This window comes from Sus scrofa, chromosome 7 (assembly GCF_054392235.1).
Source record: "Sus scrofa isolate SSC_HxYL_T2T_F1_AM1 chromosome 7, Sscrofa_HxYL_maternal_Yorkshire_Landrace_v2.0, whole genome shotgun sequence".
Lineage (NCBI taxonomy): Eukaryota > Metazoa > Chordata > Mammalia > Artiodactyla > Suidae > Sus > Sus scrofa.
The window spans coordinates 18,494,047-18,517,347 of record NC_139389.1 but is presented as its reverse complement, the minus strand read 5'-3'; the positions used below and the strand labels follow the sequence as shown (position 1 = coordinate 18,517,347).

The 23,301-nt window shown below is 36.4% G+C and overlaps 1 long non-coding RNA gene and 1 other non-coding gene across 8 annotated transcripts in view; one reads left to right on the top strand and one right to left on the bottom strand.

The window, feature by feature from the left end:
- The window catches only part of LOC106504343 (uncharacterized), a 796,860-nt gene that overhangs the window by 525,598 nt on the left and 247,961 nt on the right, over positions 1-23,301 (top strand). For 2 of the 7 annotated variants that reach the window (XR_014809722.1, XR_014809724.1), the window contains one exon: positions 12,414-12,491. The exons of the other annotated variants lie outside the window; for them this stretch is intronic. This is a non-coding gene — a long non-coding RNA (uncharacterized LOC106504343). The remainder of the gene's footprint in view (positions 1-12,413; positions 12,492-23,301) is intronic. 7 annotated transcript variants of the gene reach the window in all.
- Positions 20,187-20,292, bottom strand: LOC146401228 (U6 spliceosomal RNA). The gene has a single exon (XR_014811756.1). It is a non-coding gene; the product is annotated as a U6 spliceosomal RNA (small nuclear RNA).

Sequence of the window (23,301 nt, the reverse complement as noted above, 5' to 3'; positions counted from 1 at the left end):
TTCATTGACCAAAGCAATAAACGCTGAGAGTTAAGTGGGATGTTATTAATAAATACTCCAAGATAATATATGTGAAAGGTACTTTTCTGGGACAAAGAAATTACACTTCACCTAATAATAATTAAGCTGTCAAGAGTTCAGAAGGTAAACTGACGTTCACTTTAATCAACAGTTTTTTTCCTTTTGTTCTTTCTCCTCACTCTTTCTGTTTCTCCTTGCTTTGTTTTGTTTTTCCCTAAACAATGTTTAAAAATTCAAATATTAATTTATACTGGTTTTACCCATCTTATCATGAGATTTCTTTTATTTTTACTAGTTTATATTTTATTTTCTCCCAAATGGCTGTGTAGATCCCTACTTCTGGGGAAAATAGACTAAGATTTTCTGTAACTGGCCTTCTGTTCCAAAGGGAAGAGGTGTCGTGACTCATAAATTCCATCTCTGGCCCAGATGATATTACTCACGATATCCAATCATAATTTAGTTTTGTCACTGAAGGCAAATTCACTTGGCAGTTCTCACTATTTTTAATTAAAAATGTTACATATCAAACTAGCAAAATGTATCTTAATTTTATAATCTGTATAATTTATCTCTTGGGAATAGGCATCCAGATCTTAGTGTGATTTCTGTAATAAATAGAGATAATCACTATTATTATTAGTTGTATGGGGAGAGACAAAATCTTTTTGTTGCAATGTGAAGGTGATTTTGATAAAGGATCCAAGCAACATTGTTGTACTCTGCAATTTTGACTGGAAAAACAGTGAAAATAATAGTAATAAATAGGAGATGGGAGAAATATTTCTAAAACATTATTTTTGACTCAGCATATAAAAAATGAAAAGAATATTAGATTGGAAGCTCAGAGGTTAATATTATATTTTTGGCTTGGCCTGTCATATAGACAAACTCTTTGAACCCCAGTTTTCTTATTTAGAAAATAGGTTACACTTTATTATATGATTGCCAAAATTCTCTAAAATGCTCTTTATTAGCAATATGTAATAATTCTGTAACCCCCAGTATGTTTGGACAATTAGAATTGCACTTGTTCCTGGCTCCATCTCTTTGATGTAGCTCTCAAAAGTCAATTCACATTGTGAAGCAGTGCTATGGGGCAGATAAGCTTAGTGACTTGATATTTATTTTATGATCCTTAGTCTCCTCAACTATAAAATATATGTAATAGTGCTATCTTCTGCCATTGTAGTGAAGATTATATGAAATGGAGAATCTTCTTGGTATACTAATTGGCAAAGAGTATATTGCAACTATTAGTGCTATTGTTATTTTCGTTTTTATTCATCTCTGTCATTTACAACTGATGGTATGTTAGCATAGCATGAAACTAATCCTAGAATCATAAGTTCCCTTTGTATTGACTCCTCCCTTCACAAAGATGGGCCCCTCACTGACCACTGAGTGTGCTAAGCTCATTCCTTTTTCTCTGTTTGCCCGAGAAGATTCAGTTACCTTGAGTCTTCTTGGTTATTTTGCCTATCCAAATCCCATCATCCATCCTTTAAAGCTCAGCTCAAATCCCACCTCTTCAGATAAATTCTGCCTCCACTATATCAGCCCACACTGGTTGTTCTTTTTTTTTTTTTTTTCCTTTTTTAGCTGCTCGTGGCACATAGAAGTTCCTAGGCCAGGGATTGAATCTTAAATTTGATCTATGCCACAGCTGTGGCAATACCAGACCCTTAACCTTGGGCAGAGCCGGGGATCAAACCCACACCACCACGGAGACAACATCAGATCCTTAACCCACTGTACCACAGCGGGAACTCCACACTGGTTGTTTTCAGTTGTTTGTGCTATACAAAATCATGTCATAACTAATAAAAGAACACCTTGGTGTAGTTATCAGCAAATGTAAGGGAAAGAGCCTGAGCTATGTAGTTCACGCACCTCATTCCCATCCAAGTTTTTTTTTTTTAAACTAGGAAATGAGTTAAGTGATTTTTTAGAAGTATTTTTCTCTGTTTCTATTTTCTAATTTTTAAAATGGAAACCATACTATATACCTCCAAAGGTTGCTTTGAATTCTAAGTGAAATAAACAAGTCAAGGACCTGATAGACATTCCAAACTCCCTATTGCCTGCTATCATAATTTATAAGAAATGTCTGCTGAACTGAATATATATAGAAATGCCTTATCCCTCCCAAAGAGAATATGTCATTTACAATAGGGATGATTCTTTTTAATTTTTTATTACTAGATATAATTTTTGAATATATCATAAGCATTAAGTAAACAACTATATTAAAATATTCGTCAATTAGACAAAGTCTGTTGTTTGAATATAGAACAACCAAAACAGAAAAAGCCTTGTGTGAGTAACGGTACTTCTTTCCCTAATGATATTAAAAAATGTGGGACATGGAGTTCCCTTCATAGCTCAGCAGTTAATGAACCCGACTAGGATCCATGAGGATGTAGGTTCGATCCCTGGCCTTGCTCAATGGGTTAAGGATCTGGTGTTGCTGTGATCTGTGGTGTAGGTCACAGATGCAGCTCAGATTCTGTGTTGCTGTGGCTCTGGCATAGGCTGGCAGCTGTAGCTATGATTTGACCCCTAGCCTGGGAACTTCCATATGCTGCGGATGCGGCCTTAAAAAGCAAAAAAAAAAAAAAAAAAAAAAAGTGTGGCACTTGATAACAATTTTGATATACTAAGAAAAACCTAAGAGACTGACATAAAAGCAAAAAAGGATAATAATGAAATAATAAAGTTAATTATCAAAATGAATACCAGGAAATCCTAACTAATTACTAAAGATGGCTTGAAAATTTGTCTCTGATCCTCCTCATAGAACAGAGTAGGCTCTTTTACGTATATTTCCACCTATAAGATTTCTATTGGTTTTGGAAGTCTTCCTTGGGGTACCGGAAAAAAACTTGGCATTTCAAAATCAATGATTTTTTGCCCAGGCCCACCTATGTTTAATGAACAACATCTATCACGTCCCTCTGGAGTTTATCCATCTGTTCTACTTTATAAGATTAGATCAGTCAGTAGCGTTCAAGTGTGCAAAATTTCAATGAAAGTGGCTCCAGGGATGTATATCAAGTTTTCTGAAATAGCATTTCTGAAACCTTATGGAGGAGAATCAAGGGGCAAACCTTGTATGAAGATAGGCAGTTTTAGAAGAAGACGACTTTATACTGGGATATACTGGAGAAAAAAGTCAGCATGTCCAATCGTTGCTGGTTTTACTGGCTATTTTTGAAACAAGTACTGATACAATTTTTATAGGACATATTATTATTTCCCTTGTGAATACTTGTCTCATACTTTTTCTTCCATTATATCTACAAATATGCTTAATTTTTCTCATCCATTCCTTTATCCTAAAAGTGTTATTTTGCACATGTATGAACACAGCTCTTTTATTTACATATGTATGAACACAGCTCTTTTATTTATGTAGTGGAAGGATGCTAAAATATTTAAAGACCAATCTTAATTAATTAAAATATAATTTTACCCTAATTATTTTAATAATTTAAATAGAATGGCTAAGTTCTCAAAATGCAAATAAATCTTGGACATTTATATTATTATAAAAAGCCATTTTTATAATGTGTTCTAAGGTATGTATAGATTCTGCTCAAGCTCCTAAACTTTAAAATGTGTATAGCTCTTGGAATTCCTATTGTGGTTTAGTGGTAATGAGCCCAACTGGTATCCATGGGGATATGAGTTCAATCCCTGGCCCCACTCAGTGGGTTAAGGATCTGGCAAGGCCATGAGCTGTGGTATAGGTCACAGACATAGCTCAAATCTGGCATTGCTGTGGCATAGGCTGGCATTTGCAGCTTCTATTTCGTCCCCAGCTTGGGAACTTCTGCATGCCAGGGGTGCGGCCCCCAAAAGACAAAAAAATGTACACCTCTTTAGTAGAATAATTATCAATATCCGCAAGTGATGACTCTTTTGTCATAATTTTCCTTAATAGTCAAAAAATGATTAATTTTTTTTTAGTGTCCTTACAGAATCAAGAAAGTGGGCTAACTAAATATTTCTCATGTGTGACAGGAAAAAAGTGTTTGTGGTCAAGTATGTTTGGGAGACATGGGTTAAAACAAGATAGAGGTTTATTTTATCTTTAGAAATTCTCAGAGCTTGAATTCCTTGGTTAATCAGAGCCTTCTAACCAAAACCACACATTTCTTGAATATGCTGATTAAGTTTTCTAAGGCGGATTTCCCCTTTTGTAGAACTCTGTTGACTAACTAGCCAAAATGACCTCTATATGTTTCTAATATTTTCCTACCAAATGATTGGGATTCAAAAGACCTTGCCATATCTTTATAGGAATGGTCCTTACTTGAAAGTCACGGTTCGCACTTTAAGACCCCAAACTGTAGAAATATGTTCTAGAAATTAGATTAGCTAGATACATAGATCTTATATATGAGTCTAAGAAGCCTTAGAGAAGATAAAGTCAAGGTAATCAGACTTGCTTCAATTATAAGAGGGTCAGGGTCAGCAGGCAGTGGTGATTTTGAAGTAATTGAATCCAGAATCTTTCACTCATTTATTCCAACCCAACCCACAGGAACTCTTGCCTGAGTTTTTACAAAAATGTCATCTGAGTCCATTCAGGCTACCATTAGAAATACTATAGACCAAGTGGCTAATAAACAATAGAAATCTATTTCTCCTGCTCTGGAGGCTAGAGGCCTGGGATCCAGAGCCAGTATGGTCAGGTGGTGACTTTTTTTTGGTCTCAGACTTCTCATATCCTCACATGGCAGAAGGGGCTAGGGAGCCTCTGGGTCTCCCTGGAGTCTCTTTTATTGGGCACAAATTCCACTCATAAGGGCTCCTCCCTCATGACCTAATCCACGTCCCTAAGGCCTCACTCTCTCATCCCATTACTGTGGGCAGTAGGTTTTTGACATGAATTTTAAAGGGACACAAATCTTCAGCAAGTGCTAAAGGAAAGCACTACAATACAAGTAAAATCTTAAGTAACTCTTTCATTTAATTTTCTTTATAAAACTGAAACAAGTATGTGGCTTTGTAACAAGGAGGATTGATGGGTGTTATCCTTACCTGGGATTTTGAGTCCACATATTAGACCTTGAATCAGCTCGAGTGCTGATGCAAAAGATCTTCTATATGCCCTGAAGAAGTAGTAAGTGGATGGCTTCAAGAAAAGTTTCAAAACACGGTTTAAATTTCCTTAGGTTTTCTTTGTAATTTTCACCCAGAGGTTAGTTACAAATAGAGTCGAAAGTAAAATTATGCAGACTTGAGACTCATTAATCTAAGAGCTTTATTGTTCCTGTCTCTCCTACCTACTCCTTAGATCTGAAGAACAGGAAGGAGAGAAAGGAGAAATGGGAGAAATTTTTTATTGATCAGCCTAGAGCTGGCTCGAGGAGTCCTCAGTGGCTAGAGGACAGACTGGCAACTCCAGACTCAAGCCATAAGTGAGCGGTAGAGGAATTCTCATTGATTGATCATGTTTTCATTCATTCAGCAAATATATTCATAGCTACTCTTAGCTGTCCATCCTTCTAGGCAGTGGCAAAAGTATAACTGTCTACCAAAGCCTTAATCTTATGAATTTTATGATAGTGTAAGGAGAAAAACAATAAAGAAGTAGTATATTCACATATGTGATATTAATTGATGATGGGTTTTTAAACCAAAGATACATCAGGATAAGAGAATAGTAAACAAAGTGAATATTTATTTGTTTGTTTATGATAATTGAGGGAAAAGTCTTTACTTTATAAAGTGAGGAAGCAAGACATCCAGGTATCTGTAACAGTAAATATAGAAGCATTGGGGTTTGCTTTCTGCAACTGACAGGAATTCTATGTGATTTAGCCCATGTCAGGAAGGGAAAAGCAAATGAGAGCTGAGGTTACATGCATAACTGGGATCAGATCACATAGGGTCATTCACGCAATGGTAAAACTTTGATTTTTACTCCATATGAAATAGGAAACCACTAAAGATTTCATGTGGAAGAGTGGCATTTGCCTAATGTGGCTGACAGTTCCAGGTTCACATTTTTTTTTTTGACCAAAGACTAGCCATGTTGAACCATAATTATTTTATCCCAAGTCAGAAATTTTGAGGAAGAAGTAAGTTTCTTGGTTTTCTCCTCATAATTACAAGATAGTCACCATAGCAGCACTAAATATAATACATCAGTCACATCATCACAAGTCAAAGTTGAAAGGCAGGCAGGAAGGAGGGACTTTTAGTACCTCTCTCTCTCTCTCTCTTTCTCTCTCTCTCTCTCTCTGTGCGTGTGTTTGTGTGTGTGTGTGCTCTTTACTACTGGAAATAGGACTATTAGCATAGTTAGGTCTAATAACATAAGAGAGCCCATTCTAGAAACCCCAGAACCAATTCAGAAAACTCATCCCTGCTGAATAGCATTGAGAACTATGTCTAGATACTCATGTTGCAACAGAAGAAAGAGTGGGGGAAAAACTGTAATTGTAATGTATACATGTAAGGATAACCTGACCCCCTTGCTGTACAGTGGGAAAATTTAAAAAAAAAAAAAGAAAACTCATCCCTAAAACTATTTTCCTCTGGAACCAATCCTGATACCAAAATCTGTATTAGGATTCTCCAAGAAAAAGAACCAATAGGCTACCTCTCTCTGTCTCCATCTCTGTCTTCATCTCTATCTCCGTCTCCACATCCATCTCCACACCCTTAGTCTCATCTACATCCTCATCCACGTCTATATCTATATATCTATCTGTGTGTGTATGTACATACACAAGCACATGTGTATATTATTTATGCTTTAATAATGATAATAAAATTAAAGTTTTACTGAATTATAGTTGATTTACAATGTTGTGATTATTTCTGTTGTGCAACAAAGTGTTTCAGTTATGCATATACACACATCCATTCTTTTTCTGATTATTTTCCCATGTAGATTGTCACAGAACATCAGGTAGAGTTCCTCATGATATACAGTAGGTCTCTGTGGGCCAATCATTCCATATACCACAGTGTGCATATGCCAATCCCAAACCCCTAAAGGAACTGTCTCACATGTTTATGGATGCTTGGAAGTTCCACCATCTATTGTGTACAAGCTAGAGACCCAGAAGGGCCAGTGATTTGGTTCAAAAGCCTGAGCATGGAAGGCAAGTGGAGATCAATGTTCTGCTCCTGCAGTCAGGTAGAGGGGAAGAAAGAGAGACAGAGACAGAGCTAGAGACAGAGACCTTCCTCTCCTGATTAGAGAAGAAAATCTCCCCAGAGCATCCTCATAACATATACTTTGGTCACAGTGATAAAAACCCAGACGTGCACATTTCAAACTCAAACTTTCTTGGATATGGTGCTTCCCCTACCTCCTAATATTTGAACAAAATTTAAATTCTGTTAGTTAAAAAAAAAAAAAAAAGGTTTTGAGTAGGCAACCAGCAGTCTGTCACATATCTAAAGAGAGATCAATATCTACTGATGAAGAAAAGAGAAAAATAATTTAGAGCCCGAATGCATTCCATAAAAGGGGAAGACTACAAATATCGCCTATTAGTAAAGTCCTTTCTCTCCTCATTTTTCCCATATCCTGATTCTGTGGCTTTGCATAGGCTTCCATGGTTACAAAGCATCTCAGAAATCTGCTGCTTCCCAAAGTTAGTAGTCTTTCCCAAGTCATTTGGTTTTCAGGGCTTTCTGAATCTGGAAGTGTAAAATGTTTATTTACTTAACTTCAGGCATTTTATTATTGGGTCATCCTTTGCTAATTCTAAGTTGGTCTAAAAGGTACTTAAATGTAACACACTCTTCCTTTTTAGGAAGAGAATTATAAAAATAAGAAAACTAATTCTAACAAGAGAGAAACATCAATGCAAAAAAAAAAAAAAAAAAAAGAGAGAGAGTTTCTCTTTAAATAACCTAAGTTATTATCTTCAGAGTTGGCCCCTGTTATAAATTTTTAGAGTTGTTATTAACATGCCCAGATCCCCTTTTTTTGGTACCCTTTGCCTCCCTTTGCTACTCTCACAGTGTCCTAGTGTTATTTTTGATCTCTTCTTTCACCAATCTTTCAAAACTTTGGTAAAGAATTTAATAAAACAAAATTGCTGCATATACACGCAGATTGAGGTTTAATTAGCTATCTTTCTATGGGCACTTTTGTTGGCTAGCACATCTTATATTTTTTTAAAAAAAGTATTCCTCTAACAGACTCGTTGATTTAGAAGTCAAACTTCTAAAGGGGAAATGTCGGGGTGTGGGAGGGATAAATTAGGAGGTTGGGATTAACGTATACACACTACTATATAAAAAATAGACAACTAACAAGAGCCTATTGTCTACCACAGGTAAGTCTACTCAGTATTCTGTAATAAACTATATGGCAAAAAAATCTGAAAAAGAATGGATATATGTGTAACTGATTCCCTTTTCAGTACACCTGAAACTAACACAACATTGTAAGTCAACTATACTCCAATAAAAATTAAAAAAAAAAAGTTTCTCCAAATTGTAGAATTCAAAATGCCAGGAAGTCATTGAGAAAGTGCTTGCACTATGTGGAGGACGATGAAAGTGTTGACCTCACACCAAGTATTTTTTATTTTCTTAGGAGGCTGACCTGATTGTTCCATTTTCCCTGGGGTTGATGCATTGAGTTTCTTTTTAAGAAATTAAAAGACAAACATAATTTTATATCTGAAAGCATGTATGAGATAATTAAGTCAGTTAACACTAGTAAATAGGACAGGATTATAAAGTGAAAAAAAGTATTGGAGGAGTTCCCGTCGTGGCGCAGTGGTTAACGAATCCGACTAGGAACCATGAGGTTGCGGGTTCGGTCCCTGCCCTTGCTCAGTGGGTTAACGATCCGGCGTTGCCGTGAGCTGTGGTGTAGGTTGCAGATGCGGCTCGGATCCCGTGTTGCTGTGGCTTTGGCGTAGGCCGGTGGCTACAGCTCCGATTCAACCCCTAGCCTGGGAACATCCATATGCCGCGGGAGCGGCCCAAGAAATAGCAGCAACAACAACAACAACAACAACAAAAAGACAAAAGACAAAAAAAAAAAAAAAAAGTATTGGAGTGAAAATTGAGAGACAAGTGTTCTAAGCTGAATTCTTTCTGTGTTGAATAAACTCTAAGACTTTGAGCTAATCTTTCAGCAACCATGAAGGCATTCTCCAATTGAAGGGGGCTAGGCTGAATAATCTCAAATGCCCTTCTAATCTTTCTGATGCTTTAACTTATGCTGTTTCAGAAACCAATAGTGTGTGTGGGGGGGGGGGGAGGAAGAAATGGGATCAAAATATATGATTCATTGTAAGCTGTTGAGAAATCTGCAAATTGAGTGAAGAGAGATACAAGTAGAGAACAATGAAAAACCAGGTGTAATTAAAAGCAAGTTGTATGGTACCAACAAAAATTACTATAATAACACATTGTCAAAGAGAGTCAGGGCAGTGAGAATAGGGAAGGTATGTACAAGGATGAAGGCAAAAGAAGGACAATGAAGGATGCACAAAAAATGTGCAGTCATGAAGGAGGTAAAGGGATATTCCAGTGTGTACAGATGGATGCAGAACCAAGAATGATGCAAGCTAGGATGGAGATGAGAAAGGGGATAATCACAGGGTCTTAAATCAGAGTCTGGAGGAGATAAATTACAATGGATTTAAAGAATCTGATTTTGAATTTCCTTATAAATAGAATGACCATACATTTTATCATCCTAACTGGGATACTCTTAAGAGTAAAAAGAGGCACCGCTAATAATTACTCTGGAACAGTTATAACTGGAACTACCTCAGAAAATGTGCACTATCCCAGTTAAACTGGATCATATGCTTACCTGCTTATAAGGAATGCACTTCCTTTTCTTGTAAAAGTGGAAACTAATGAATCATAGGTTGATGCTGTAAAGCCTTTATTTACATTGTGAAAGTGGAGCCTGCTTGGACAGGGTCTGCTCTAAATTTTAGTTCTCTCACAGTCAGCTCCCTACAGACACAAACATATGATATGGCATTTGTTATGGAGCAGATATTTCCTTTGTGGGATTGCTAATTATACCTAAGGGAACAGAAGACCTCCCTGAGAGTAGAAACATGATGTGGTAAGAGTGATAAACTATGGAGCTTGACCGACACACAGAGAAGAAAGATGGAAGAAATCAAGGACTGTAAACAATTCTAAAAAATGTCTTAGAATATACACTGACACTTCCAGATGGATCTCTTAACTCCAACTTCCTTGACATTTATGTGCTTATTTTCTTCTCCAAAATCTCTGTATTTTGCTTGTGGTGGAAGACACACAGCAACTCTCAATGACACTGACGCCCACGTTGAGCACTGCACCACCCTGTGGCTCCTTTTGTGGCCATACAGCAGCTAGCATTTTCCTCTGGCCATATTGCAGCCTGAAAGTCAGCCAGTTGGATATGAAATTATTTTTCAGCACATGAATGTGCAAGATGGGCATTGGGGACATGATAGTGAGTGAGATAAAGCTGGCTTCTGCCCACTTGGAGCTTATCATCTGACAAAGAAGAAGTGTGATTCTAAGTAGGATCCTATGCGGGAGTTCAGAATTTAGTGGCAGCATGTAATTAGATGATTCCCTTTAGCCAGGACACCAGGTCAACTGGCCTGTGTATTAGTGGTTATAATAATATAACTATAGAAATAACTACCATTTATTGCAAGGGTATAATACATAAAGTACTATTCAAAGACCCATACAACACCTTGAATTCTTACACAGTTCTGTGGTATAGGTAACAAATTACACATATGATATCTGCTTCGGAAATATGTTGTGATCCCCACACCATCACATGACTGGTAGGTAGCAGAGCTAGGACTAAAATTTGTGTTTGCCTGGATGGGGAGCCCCGATGTTTTCCCTTGTGCCGTATTTATTTTTTTTTGGGGGGGGGGTGAAATGAGAGTGTGAAGCTCTACATCCTGAGCTTGTAGTGAGTGAGGATTGTGTATCATAATGTATTTTTTAAAAAGCCCTACAGGGTCTTACATATGATTAGGTTAGATCTCTTCGATCTCTTTAATGTCTACATCTCAGAACTGAGGTATTCGGGGGTATTTTCCTTAACACTTTTCGTGACTTTCCCATCTTTTTAATGGTAGCCCTGATCATGTTTCTACAACTTACCTCTTCCCATCACCACTTGTTGTTCCTAATAATAATGGTAATGATAATAAAATAAGAACAGTACCAATGATGGCATTAATTAAACATTTACTATGTTCTGTGTAGTATGCAAATATTATCTAGTTTACTCTAAGTAGCCTGCCTGACAGTTATTTTAAGTATCCATGTTTGGAGATGAGAAAACTAGAACAGAGAGAGCACAGTGAGTTGTCCATGATTCTATGGCAAGTAAATGTCAGAGCTGGGTTCGAATCAGGGTGGTCTATCTGCAGACCCCATATCCTTCATAATTATGTTCATCACTTACTTCTGTTGTCATTACTCAAGGATAATGCAAGGATCCCACAATGTTCCATAAGTTTAAAATTCTTAAACTTACAAATGATCTTCAGTTAGACAATTAAAATAGATTGTATGACAGAAGGCTGAGAGAAAAATCATTCTCCCCTAAACACACACTTACCTGAACAAGTCCTGGTTCATAGTCACAGAAATTATCTTAACTGTAAATAAGAGCTTTGGAGAATTTAAAGTTTCAAGTCAGGGTCAAGGATTAAGGCTATTTAGAGCAGAGGCAAATATCCCTGAGAGAAAAGCATAAAGCATAAAGCATATTCCCATGGGAATATAAAAGGGACACAATGGTGGGAAAAAGTCGGGTTATTTGATACAGGCTGAAGGGACTATATGGGGACCAGAAAGGAAGTGATGGTCAGTGGGCATCAAGTTTCAAAGCCATGAAGTCATCTAAGCCATGGAAGAGCTGGCCAGGAACTGAGTGTGCAGAAGAAAGTTTGCTTTCTTGCTTTTTAGGAGTAATTTTTTGAAAAGAATATCAGAGGCATACCTGATACCACTAAATGCCACACTCTGAATGTATGAAAGTGGCGGGAAATGTATTTTAATCTGAACCTTCAGGAAGTACCTGGAGAAATTAGGGTAAAAGAAAAATATATTTTATCCTTAATTAGTGGGGTATTAAGGAAGGACCAAGAAAAGTACAAGAAATATACTATAAATAAAATAAGAAGGACCAAGAAATATATTTGAGGATTTTTGCTATGATAAGCTGCTCTATATCAAATGAACCAAAATGATTTGTAAATACACAAGTTTCCCTAGAGTTTGTCATATTTTGATAAGGCCAGCACATCTCCTCCATGGCTTCAGAATTGCTATGTGCCTGCTTCAGGCAGATACCCTTAGCCCCTGGGCTCCAGAAACTTCCCAATAATTTTCTCTCCCTTTCATCTTTCCAGCCTGGTGTGGTGATGGCTTCCTGCTACTGCCCATCTAAAGTCACCTCACTGCAGTTATCACCAACTCTTAACATCTGGGTAAATGATTTCCTACATTTGATTTCCTCTGTTGTCCTTAAAGCGTTCCTTTGTTATGAGGAGGGTAAGTGCATTACCTTTCTAGGGATGCTGTGACAAACTGCCACAAACTGGGCTGTTTTAAACAACAGACATTTATTCTCTGACAGGTTAGGACATCACAAGTCTAAAACTGAGGCAACAGAGTTTCCTGAGGGCTCAGCAAGTTAAGGGTCTTGCGTTGTCACTGCTGTAGCTTGGGTCACTGCTGTGGGGGTGGGTTTGATTCCTGCCCTAGAACTTCCACATGCCATGGATACAGCTGAAACAAACAAACAAACAAACAAACAAAACCAAGGCATCAGTAGAGATGGTTCCTTCTGGAGGCTCCGAGGGAGAATCTGTTCCATGATTCTCTCCTAACTTCTAGTGATTGCCCACAGTCCTTGACATTCTTTGGCTTGAAGGTGCATCTCTTCAATCTCTGCATCCATCTTCACAAGGCTTCTCCTCTGTGTTTCTCTGTCTCAGCTCTTCCTCTACTTTTTATAAGGATGTTAGTCATTGGATTTAGGGTCTAATCTATACCTAAGATCCTTAATTTATTACATCTGCAAAGACCCTATTTTTCAAATAAGGTCACATCCATAAAAACCAGGAGTTAAGACTTGGACATATCTTTTGGGAGTCACTGTTCAACTCATAAATTTTCCTCCATTTTTCTGTTTAGATGCCAAGAGACACAGAATGGCCCCCACTCTCACATTCTAAAATGGCATTGTCTAATCAAATTTTCTATGATGATGGAAATATTTTCTGTCTGTACTGTCCAATTTGGTAACCATTAGACATGTGTGCCTACTGAGTACCTGAAATGCCGTTAGTGTAGCTAACTGAATTTTTAAACTTTTTCATCTTAATTTAAATTTCAGTCATTACGTGTGTTTGGAAGCTATTGTAGACATATATTGCTGGGACAGCAGAGAAGTTCTATAGCGAAGGATTGACAGACACCCATCACACTAGTTCCAATGTAGTGAGTGTCAGGAGGCTACAGACTTGGGGAAAAGCAGTCAGAGATAGAGTCACAAAAGCAATGACATTGGAGTCATAACGATAGTCACCATGCTTTGCCAGGTTGGAAAGAGGCTTTCAGCTACCAAAATAACAGGCATGAAGGCATGGAATGGAAGGATTTATCATATAACATCTAGTGTGTGTAGTCCCAGAGGAAATGAGGCTGCAGAGTTTACTTGTAGATAACTCAATTGTCATATAGGAAAATTTGAACTTTGCCCATGGTGTAAAACAAGAAAGTGGAAAGTTCATAGTATTTTTCCTGCTTGATGTATGATTGATAAATAAAATGGATATATGTGTTTAAGGTATACAACATGATGGTGTAATAATAGTATCCATTGTGAAATGATTACCACAATCAAGCTAATTAACATATCCATCACGTCACATAGTTACCACTTTTGTGTGTGTGGTGAGAACACTTAGGATCTACTCTCTTAGCAAATTTCAAATATACAATACGGTGTTACTAATGAGAGTCATCATGCTGGACAATAGATATCCAAAAATTTATTCATACTGTATAACCAAAACTTGGTACCCTCTGACCAATATCTATCTCCCCTACTCTTAGCTCCTGGCAGCCACCATTCCACATCCTGCTTTTGCAATATGACTTTCTTAGATTCTACTTGTAAAGGAAGATCTTACTTATTTTTAAAAGGTAGCATTACCTGGAAATAGGATCGAGGATGAGGTGAAGTAAGGGAAGCCCAGAACAGTTTCTTGTTCTACTTCCTCACTAGGAATCTGTATGGCATATGCCAAACACTACAATTATCCAAATTTGAGCGATGAGGAAACCGTGTTGAGTTTACTGCATAACAGAATCGGGTACATGTTTCCATTCTGTATGTGCAGACTGCTTAGTAAAAGCATTTCATTTTGTAGAGGATTAAAGTCTTAAAAAAAAAAAAAAAGCTTTTTTGCTAATTCCCTAGTTGGTCTAAGGTATCACATACAATGAGTAACAAAGAAATCAAAAGATCCCCTGTGGTAGTTCACCTTCTACCCAGAATCACTTTGAGAAATGGCAGAGCTGTCCATCTTCCAGTGGTAGGCCCATTTGGATTTGGTGACAGCAGTAATTCTTGACTAATGCATTAACATTCAGGGTAATTTCTGCCATTAGACAGGCTCTACCATGCACCGTGACGGTTTCTACTCTGTAATTGCAGGGATCCTCATTAATCTGAAAGAATATTTTGACATTGTGAGCTTACAGGAGAGACAATTCATGACTGACACAATAAAGGCTTAAATTATGCTGCTTTTGATGATGAGAGATGCAGAGCTGCATTTTTTTAACTTTTGCAATATTAGGATTTAGCAAGTCTAAGACAATTTCATGTATGATGAAAGTGGATGGTGTTCAGACACAATCAATTCCAGGCCTGCCTTGAGGAAACCTTTTATTTCAGGAAGAGATTAAAATTTCAAAGCTGTTTTCTGGTGGCATTTTTATTGATAAACCTGCATTTAAAGCAGATCTTTAAAAAATGCATGAGATGCACATAGCCAGAACATACCACGTTAGAAGCTGCTGCCTAGAGTCTGAAAGCTCATACTATTTTACAGACTGCTCTGGACAGTCTCCAAGACATGTTTTGACATATGTTAAATTTTTTACACTCGGCTCTGCTTGATGAGAAAGAGTTGTCTTTGGGGGTAGGTGTTCCTTTGTTATTAAGTACCTAAAGACTGTTTACCTTCTTTTCTGTTAGATATATAAAGGTATAGTTTTAAATTTAGACAAAAGAGGTACCAAAAGAATTTCTTTCTGGTATTGTCCTCTGTATATAAGCTATGATCCATAGAAGACTTTTTTTGTATACAGTCTTAAAAATTTAGACTTGTTTTATTTTTATCAATGAGGTCATTGAAATCCAGAAAGGTAGTGAGTCTTTCAAGATGACACTGATTTTTCTCCCTGATTGATGGCAATCTAGGGGGAAAATAACTCTTGTTTTTCTCTTTTGTAGTCCAGTACTTTTTTTGGAATGTCACATGAAATAAATTAATCAGTATTTAATATCAACTTAGTGTGTCTCCTCGTGCTAGACATTAGAAATGGCTTTGACACCTGGAAGTTTGTAATCCTTTTTGGAAACTAAGCTGGCACACATTATATCACTAATCATCAGAGAAATGCAAATAAAAACCATGCAGTATCACCTCACACCTTTTAGAATGGGTGCTATCCAGAAAACAAGAGATAAGTGTTAGCAAGGATATGGAGAAAAAGGAACCCTTGTGCTCTGTTGATGGGAATGTAAATTGGTGCAGCTACTATGGAAAACAGTATGGATGTTCATCAAAAATGAAAAATAGAACAGCCCTGTGATCCAGCAATGCCATTTCAGAGTATATATCCAAAGGAAATAAACCAAGACATAGAAAATTTATCCGCACAATTGTGTTTATTGCAATGTTATCCGCAATATCCAAGATATGGAAACAACCTAAGTGTCCATCAATGGATGAATGGATAAAGAAGATTATTGTATACATATATATGTGTGTGTATGTGTGTGTTCCTTCTTTTTCCATATTCTTGCTAACTCTTATTTCTTGTTTTCTTGATAACACCCATTCTAAAGGTGTGAGGTGATATTTCGTGGTTTTTATACACACACACACACACACACACACACACACACACACACACACGACCATAAGAAAGAAAGTAATCCTTAATTTGCAGCAGCATGGATAGACCTTGAGGATACTATGCTAAGTGATATAAGTCAGACAGAGAAAGACAAATACTATACAGTCACTTATATGTGGAATCAAAACAGCCAAAACTGTAGAAACAGAGTAGAAACCAGGGTTAGGGGGTAGGGGAATTGGAGAAATCTTTTAAGGGTACAAACGTGCAACTAGAAGATAAATAAAACCTCAAAATCTGATACACAGCATAGTGATTATAGTCCACAATACTATATTGTCAATTCTAAAGTTGCTAAGTGACTAGATCTTAATTGTCCACATTCTAAAATGAAATGATAATTATGCGATGTGATGGAGGTGTTATTTAATCATACTGAAATTTATAGATATATCAAATATATTGTACATGTTAAACTTACATGTCACTTATATCTCAATTTAGAAGTGGTGGTAGCAATAACAATGCTTTACAGATATAGTCTCATTTGTTCAGGATAATTCTGGGCCTCAAGATTTATTTGTTTGTTTGTTTGCTTTTGCCTCTATCCACAGCATGTGGAAGTTCCTAAATCAGAGATTGAATTCGAGCCACAGCAGTGACAGTGCTGGATCCTTAATCACTAGGCCACCAGGAGACTTCCTGGGCTACAATTAATAGATGAGGAAACAAATGCAAATACATTAAGTAACTTGATGAAGGCCACCAAGATGATAAATATGTACTGGCATTCAAATCACATCCACTTAACCCATACTGTCTCTCAATAGCTGATGTAACATCGGATCGGAAAGGAGAAGGTATCAGTCTAAGCTGGGATTGGGAAATAGCACAGTTGCCTAGGGCTTAAACAGGGCCTCGAAAGTGGAAAGGATTTAAATGGGCAGCAAAGAGGAGAATATTCCATGTTGGGGAACAGAATGATGCTATCTGAGCAACATATCACGGGAGAAGAGAGAATGCAGTGGCTGAGTCTATAAAACAGACTCTGAGCAAAGAAAATAAGCAAGGACATAATATCCCTACTGTATAAACAATGCACTGATAAACTGGAAACAATGCCCTGTCCGACACGCTTATAATGCCCTGCTGCTTAGGGATGTGCAATTCCATTAAACTCACTTTCCTTGTCAACACAAGTGGAATTTGTTTCAAATTAATGACATGTAGGGATTTCAGTGTTTGTTGGTCAAATTTACCTCTCTCCCTGAGAGAACATATGGAAATGAGGAGCTGTATCTTTTATCTCTGTGACTGATATGACCTCACCATATGGACATGCTTACTCAGAATAAAGTCTGGAGGAACTTTGTTGAATTCACATATTCTCAACCCTGTCAGAGGAGGACTCTAATTGACAGGGCTTCTCTAAGAATAGGTGCCCTTTGCCATTCCAGAAACATTTCTTTCTGTATAGAGAAGGTCAAAAATATTCTCACTCACCAGTGAATAGGTTTTGTGTTGACAGTTTCTGATGCCAGTGGGGACTTATTAAATTAGTTTCCATCAAACTCTGAAAAATTTTAAAACATATCTCAAGGTGGGCACCCCACATATACTCCGGAGAAGCATATTTGGAGAAAAATTAATATCCTAACTAAGGCTGCATGGTCCTACCTAAATACAGAGACTGCCTTTCCGGAATGATCAACTTCATTGAAATTTGTTTTGTCTGATCCTTGTCATGTATCATACAGCTTTTATCACTGTTCAAAGAAAATGGAGTACATGAGTTTTCTGCTTTCTTTAACTTTAGAGAATACACTTTTTACTTTATATTTTGCAAGCTGATACCTATAAAATAAAGTTTTTAAATATTGGCTTAACTTTTTATAATTACCCATGATCCCTGTATTAAACAATATGTAAAAACACAAAGAAAGCAATACATTTCCCTAAATATCTAGAAGTAACCATTGTTAACACCTGATTCTAGAGTTTTGCTAAATAGGTGGATGAATAGATAAATAGAAATAACTCCATAAAAATAAATAATACATACACTTTAAAAAGTAAAAAGTGATATGTATCAGTTTACTTTCATTTAACAGATGAAAAATAAGGTATAATAAGAGGGCTAGGATCTCCAAATTTTAAATAAACATTTTTCCTTTTCTTTTTGCTGCAAGAGATATTACTTTATTTTTATAAATCTTCAGGTAAAGGATCATGAAGAACATTAAGAAATTGAAGTCATGCTTTAAACATTATTTAGTTTCAATTAATAGAAATGAAAGAAAATTAAGGGACATTAGCCCTCTTACATTCAGTATTTTTAAAATTACTTTTCTACTTATATTTCTAACATTCTAGTCTGTAATCATAATTCTTATACTTGTTTAGTGCGATTGTATAGTTAAAATGTTTAATGTTCCCTACCAGCTCCTCAATTCCTATGCTCTTTATGTTTTTATTTAGCTATTTCTTGGATGAATTTCATCATCTACCTCTTCTCAATTTTCTGCAAAGTATTTCTGTATTCCCTGAGAATTTTTCTTATTTGAGAAAGTTTGCCTATTGCCTTTCTAGCCTTAGAGGGATTTTTTAAAATTATTTTTTATGGCACACTCACAACATGTGGAAGTTCCCGGGGCCAGGGATCAACTCTGAGCCACACTTGCAATTTATGCCACAGCTGCAGCAATGCTGATCCTTAACCCTCTGTGCCACAGCAGGAACTCCTAAACCATTGTATTTTGATATTCAGTGTTGCCATATATTTTCTCACAGCTATAATTTACCACAATATTAATTATACCAGCTAGGTGATCATTTTACATATTTATTGGAACTATCTTTCCTGGAAACATCAATCATCCTTTTATTTGGCCTAGTTGCTCTTCAGGGCTGCTGTATATCAACATCTTAAGACTCCCTTTGCTGTCATCCTTCACCATACTCTGTGCTGGTGTCCCTAATGAAAGACTCTTATACCATCCTCTTCATTGGTCTGTTTTTGGGCTTTGGCCAAGCCCTCTCTGAAGTAGCATCATCAGTCTAGAAAGACTGAGGATAAGCTGAGGATGTCCAGATACCTATCTTTGGGGTCATACTGCTCCAGTTTCAACTGGTTGTCCTCTATGGTCATCACCATAGGCTCTCCCCTCTTAACTGTCCTGGATATTGTCTTCCTCTTGTGGGGTTGGATCACTGTTGTCCTTTAGGTTATTGTTCCATTTCATATTGGTTCTTGGTTTATTCTTTCATTTTGGTAGAATTTTCTTGCTTCCAGTAGTGCCAATAAAATCTAATTCTGATTCTTGAGCATTAGGTCATGACTTCATCTTTAAAACTTTATGAAGTCTATTCCTATTATTCCTGGAATTCTAAAAATTCTTGATGATATGGTATTGGTGAGAGGAGTTCTTAAGTGATTTTTCTACTTCTTTTTTTTTTTTTCTCTTTTTCTCTCAGGCAGCTGTTACTAACTACTCAGATATTAAATCTTCTGGACCAGGTTTTTATTACCAAAATCTAATGACTTTTTTTCCTAATGGTGCAAAATATGTATTTGCAAAGCTGTAGGACTGAGTATCTAATTTTCTTACTCTTACGAAGTCTTACATTTTAAAATAATTTTAATTGGTAATTTGATTTTTAATGAAATGAATATATTTTAAAATTGCATTTTAGTTAGCAAATTTGACTGTCTTACTCCAGACACAATATTGTGATGTACAGTGACAATATCTTTAAATAAAAATAATATATATGGTAGGTATTTCTATTTGTTTTATGGTATAAATACTGAACACCAATTCTATTATTTTTTTATATAATGATTTTTATTTTTTTCCATTATAGCTGGTTTACAGTGTTCTGTCAATTTTCTGCTGTACAGCATGGTGACCCAGTTACACATGCATGTATAGATTCTTTTTTCTCACATTATCATGCTCCATCATAAGTGACTAGATATAGTTCCCAGTGCTACACAGCAGGATCTCATTGCTTATCCATTCCAAAAAAATATAGAACGCTTCACAAATTTGCATGCCATTCTTGCACAGGGGCCATGCTAATCTTCTTATATCGTTCCAATTTTAGTGTATGCGTTTCCGAAATGAGCATTATTATTTTTAATATTTAGGGGAATTAGGAATCTAGGGCACATGATTTACTACCATATTTTCTATGTAACATTGAGAACCTTAATATTAAGAATATCCAACTTTATTTTTATTATCAGATGTCAATTTATCTGTTTTGATTTTGTCTGATATATATTTTTAAAAAAAACATTTTTCCCAACAGTGAATCTCTTTTAGAAATATCCAGCTTTAGGGGATAACAAATCACCTAACAGGAGAAGAAGAAAGACAATGCTTGGAATACTGAATCAAGGAATTTATTGTTGGCAAGAATATTTGGCTTGTTAACCTAATAATATACCTTAAGATAAAACAAATTAGTTACACTTCAAAGAAGAAAATACATGGCAACTGATGCCAATAGTTTAAAATACATTATTGACTGCATTTAATAAATAAATATTATTATGGGATTTTTTCAAACCTGATTATTATTGTTATTACTGTGGACATTTTTCCTTATTTTTTTTCTAAAAGGGATTCCTCAGTCATAGAAATATGTTTTGAGAGGATTTTAGAGTCCATTACAACATCCTTATTGTTCAACTCTCATTTTTGTTAGTCACATAAACTGTTTTCTCAGCTTTTTTCTCACAGTGCATCCATTCTCTAAGAGAGAGACATTGGGCACTGCTGGTTTGGAATAAAATGTACTACCTATTAATGAGCAGAGCTTTGCTATTTAGAAATTGTACCTGGCCCCACAGTTATCTAAATGTAAGCATAGAAAAGAAAGAAAAAAAATACATGATGCAGAAATATTTGAAATTGACTCCTAATATAGACTTACCAGGAAAAATTACTTCTCTTTGGGAACAAAATGGCTCTGTAAATTTTATTTTTGAAAGCTTGAATCAAAGATGTGTTTTGGATTTTTTCAAACTCATTTCAGTTTAGTTCAGGAAACAAACTATGGATAAGAGTCAGTAAGACATAGATGTATAATAGTGCTGCCCTTAAGAAGATTCAGGTAAGTGGGGAGTTCCCGTCGTGGCTCAGTGGTTAACAAATCTGACTAGGAATCATGAGGTTGTGGGTTTGATCCCTGGCCTTGCTCAGTGGGTTAGGGATCTGGCGTTGCCATGAGTTGTAGTGTATGTCGCAGACACAGCTGGGATCCCGCGTTGCTGTGGCTCTGGTGTAGGCCGGTGGCTACAGCTCCGATTGGACCCCTGGCCTGGGAACCTCCATATGCCCTGGAAGCGGCCCTAGAAAAGGCGAAAAAAAAAAAAAGAAGATTCAGAAGATTCAGGTAAGTGGGTTGGAAGTGGAACTTGGTAAGCATGTTTACCACATATTAGAAGAATCTCAATAAAGAGTACAAAACAATGAAGTAGTACAGAGGAAAACAGAGTTAAGGGTGTTTCTCAAAAGAAACTAATACCTGAGCCAATTTTGAAGGACATTTAAATAAAAGAACTTGCCAAACTTATGGGTGGGAGTAGAAGGCATTTAAAACAAGGAGGGCAGAATGAATAGAGAGGTATAAAATAACGTAGGTTTTTTTTGTTTTTTTTTTTTTTGTTTTTTTTTTAGGAAACCAGAATTATTTAACTGTTGAGTATAGAGTATAAAAGGAACGTTGGTTGAAAATAAGACTGGGGAAAATATTTACACGTATTATCACAAAAGGCTATGTGTTATGCTAAGTAGCTTGGGCCTGCCCTGGGGGTAATGTGGAGCCACTAAAAATGGTAAATAGGCACATAACTGAGTCCATATCTTGTGGAGCCAGAAGGAGAGAGACATTTGACAAGGTTATGCAATAATCGTCAGACTGATAAATTAAAGGATCATGACTTGAAAGCAGGCTACAGAATCAAAAAATATTTGAGATAAAGACAGAAGGAATTGGTGATTGCTCATACATATAAGGAAGATTGAAAAGGCAATCCTGCCTTTCAGATTTATGATTTGAGTGACTGAATGCATAATGATGGCAAAAACCCAAGTAAGGAGTAGAGGACAAAGCTCACGTTTGGAGGGCACAGATACTAACTTCAATTTTGAATTCTTGGTATTAAGATATTCATTTACATTCACAAACAGATGTGTGTGTGTGTGTGTGTGTGGAGAGAGAGTGGGTGAATTTGCAGAATCTAGTGAGGTTTAGATTTAAGAGATGAATATATGTTAAAATTTTTTTTAATTGAAGTAGACAGGATAGCAGTGTTCTAACTGTACTTCCTTTGTCTTTTTGGTATCCACTAGTTAATTACAGGACCAAGCTATTGGTAAAAATTGTTTACCTCTCCTGTATTCTATAGCCCATATTCTGAACCTCTTCTTTATCTAACTGTTAGATACTTTAGTATTTTCCTTGCCTTTCACTAATCCATGGCCAGGTACAGACAACTAGGGACAGATGTCAATGCCCCAAAGCCACCAGAATTATTGAAACTAGCTAATCCTAACCCATTTATCCACGAATAACCCCAATAAAACTATTATACTTACTCCTACCTTTCCCTACTGACAAAATCTGGTACATCCCTGTATGGTCTTGCATAAGTGACAAGTCCCTTTCTCTTGGGAAAGGTAATTAATAAATTCTTCTTTCAAAGGCGGTTGTCTCCATGTTTGTCATCTGACTGATTAAAACAAATCCAAGGTATAAATCTTGAAATAAGTAGTCCATGAAAAGGTGAAAAGGAAGCATGGGTCAAAAAGAAAGCCTGGGGGACAGGGAGCATCAGATCATCAGGGAATGGAATTAATGATAAGAGAAGGACCCGGAGAGCTAGGCTTTATTTGCATCATCATTTTCAAATAAAGATACCTGGGCGGGTTTTTTATTTATTTCTTAAGGGATTTTATTGGAGTATAGTTGACTTACAATGTTGTATTGGTTTCAGTTATACAGCAAAATGGATCAGTTGTACATATGCATGTATCTGTTGTTTTTTTCCCATTTAAGCTATGACAACCTACTGAGTAGATTTCTCTGTGCCATACAAGCAGGACCTTGTTAATATCTATTTTATATACA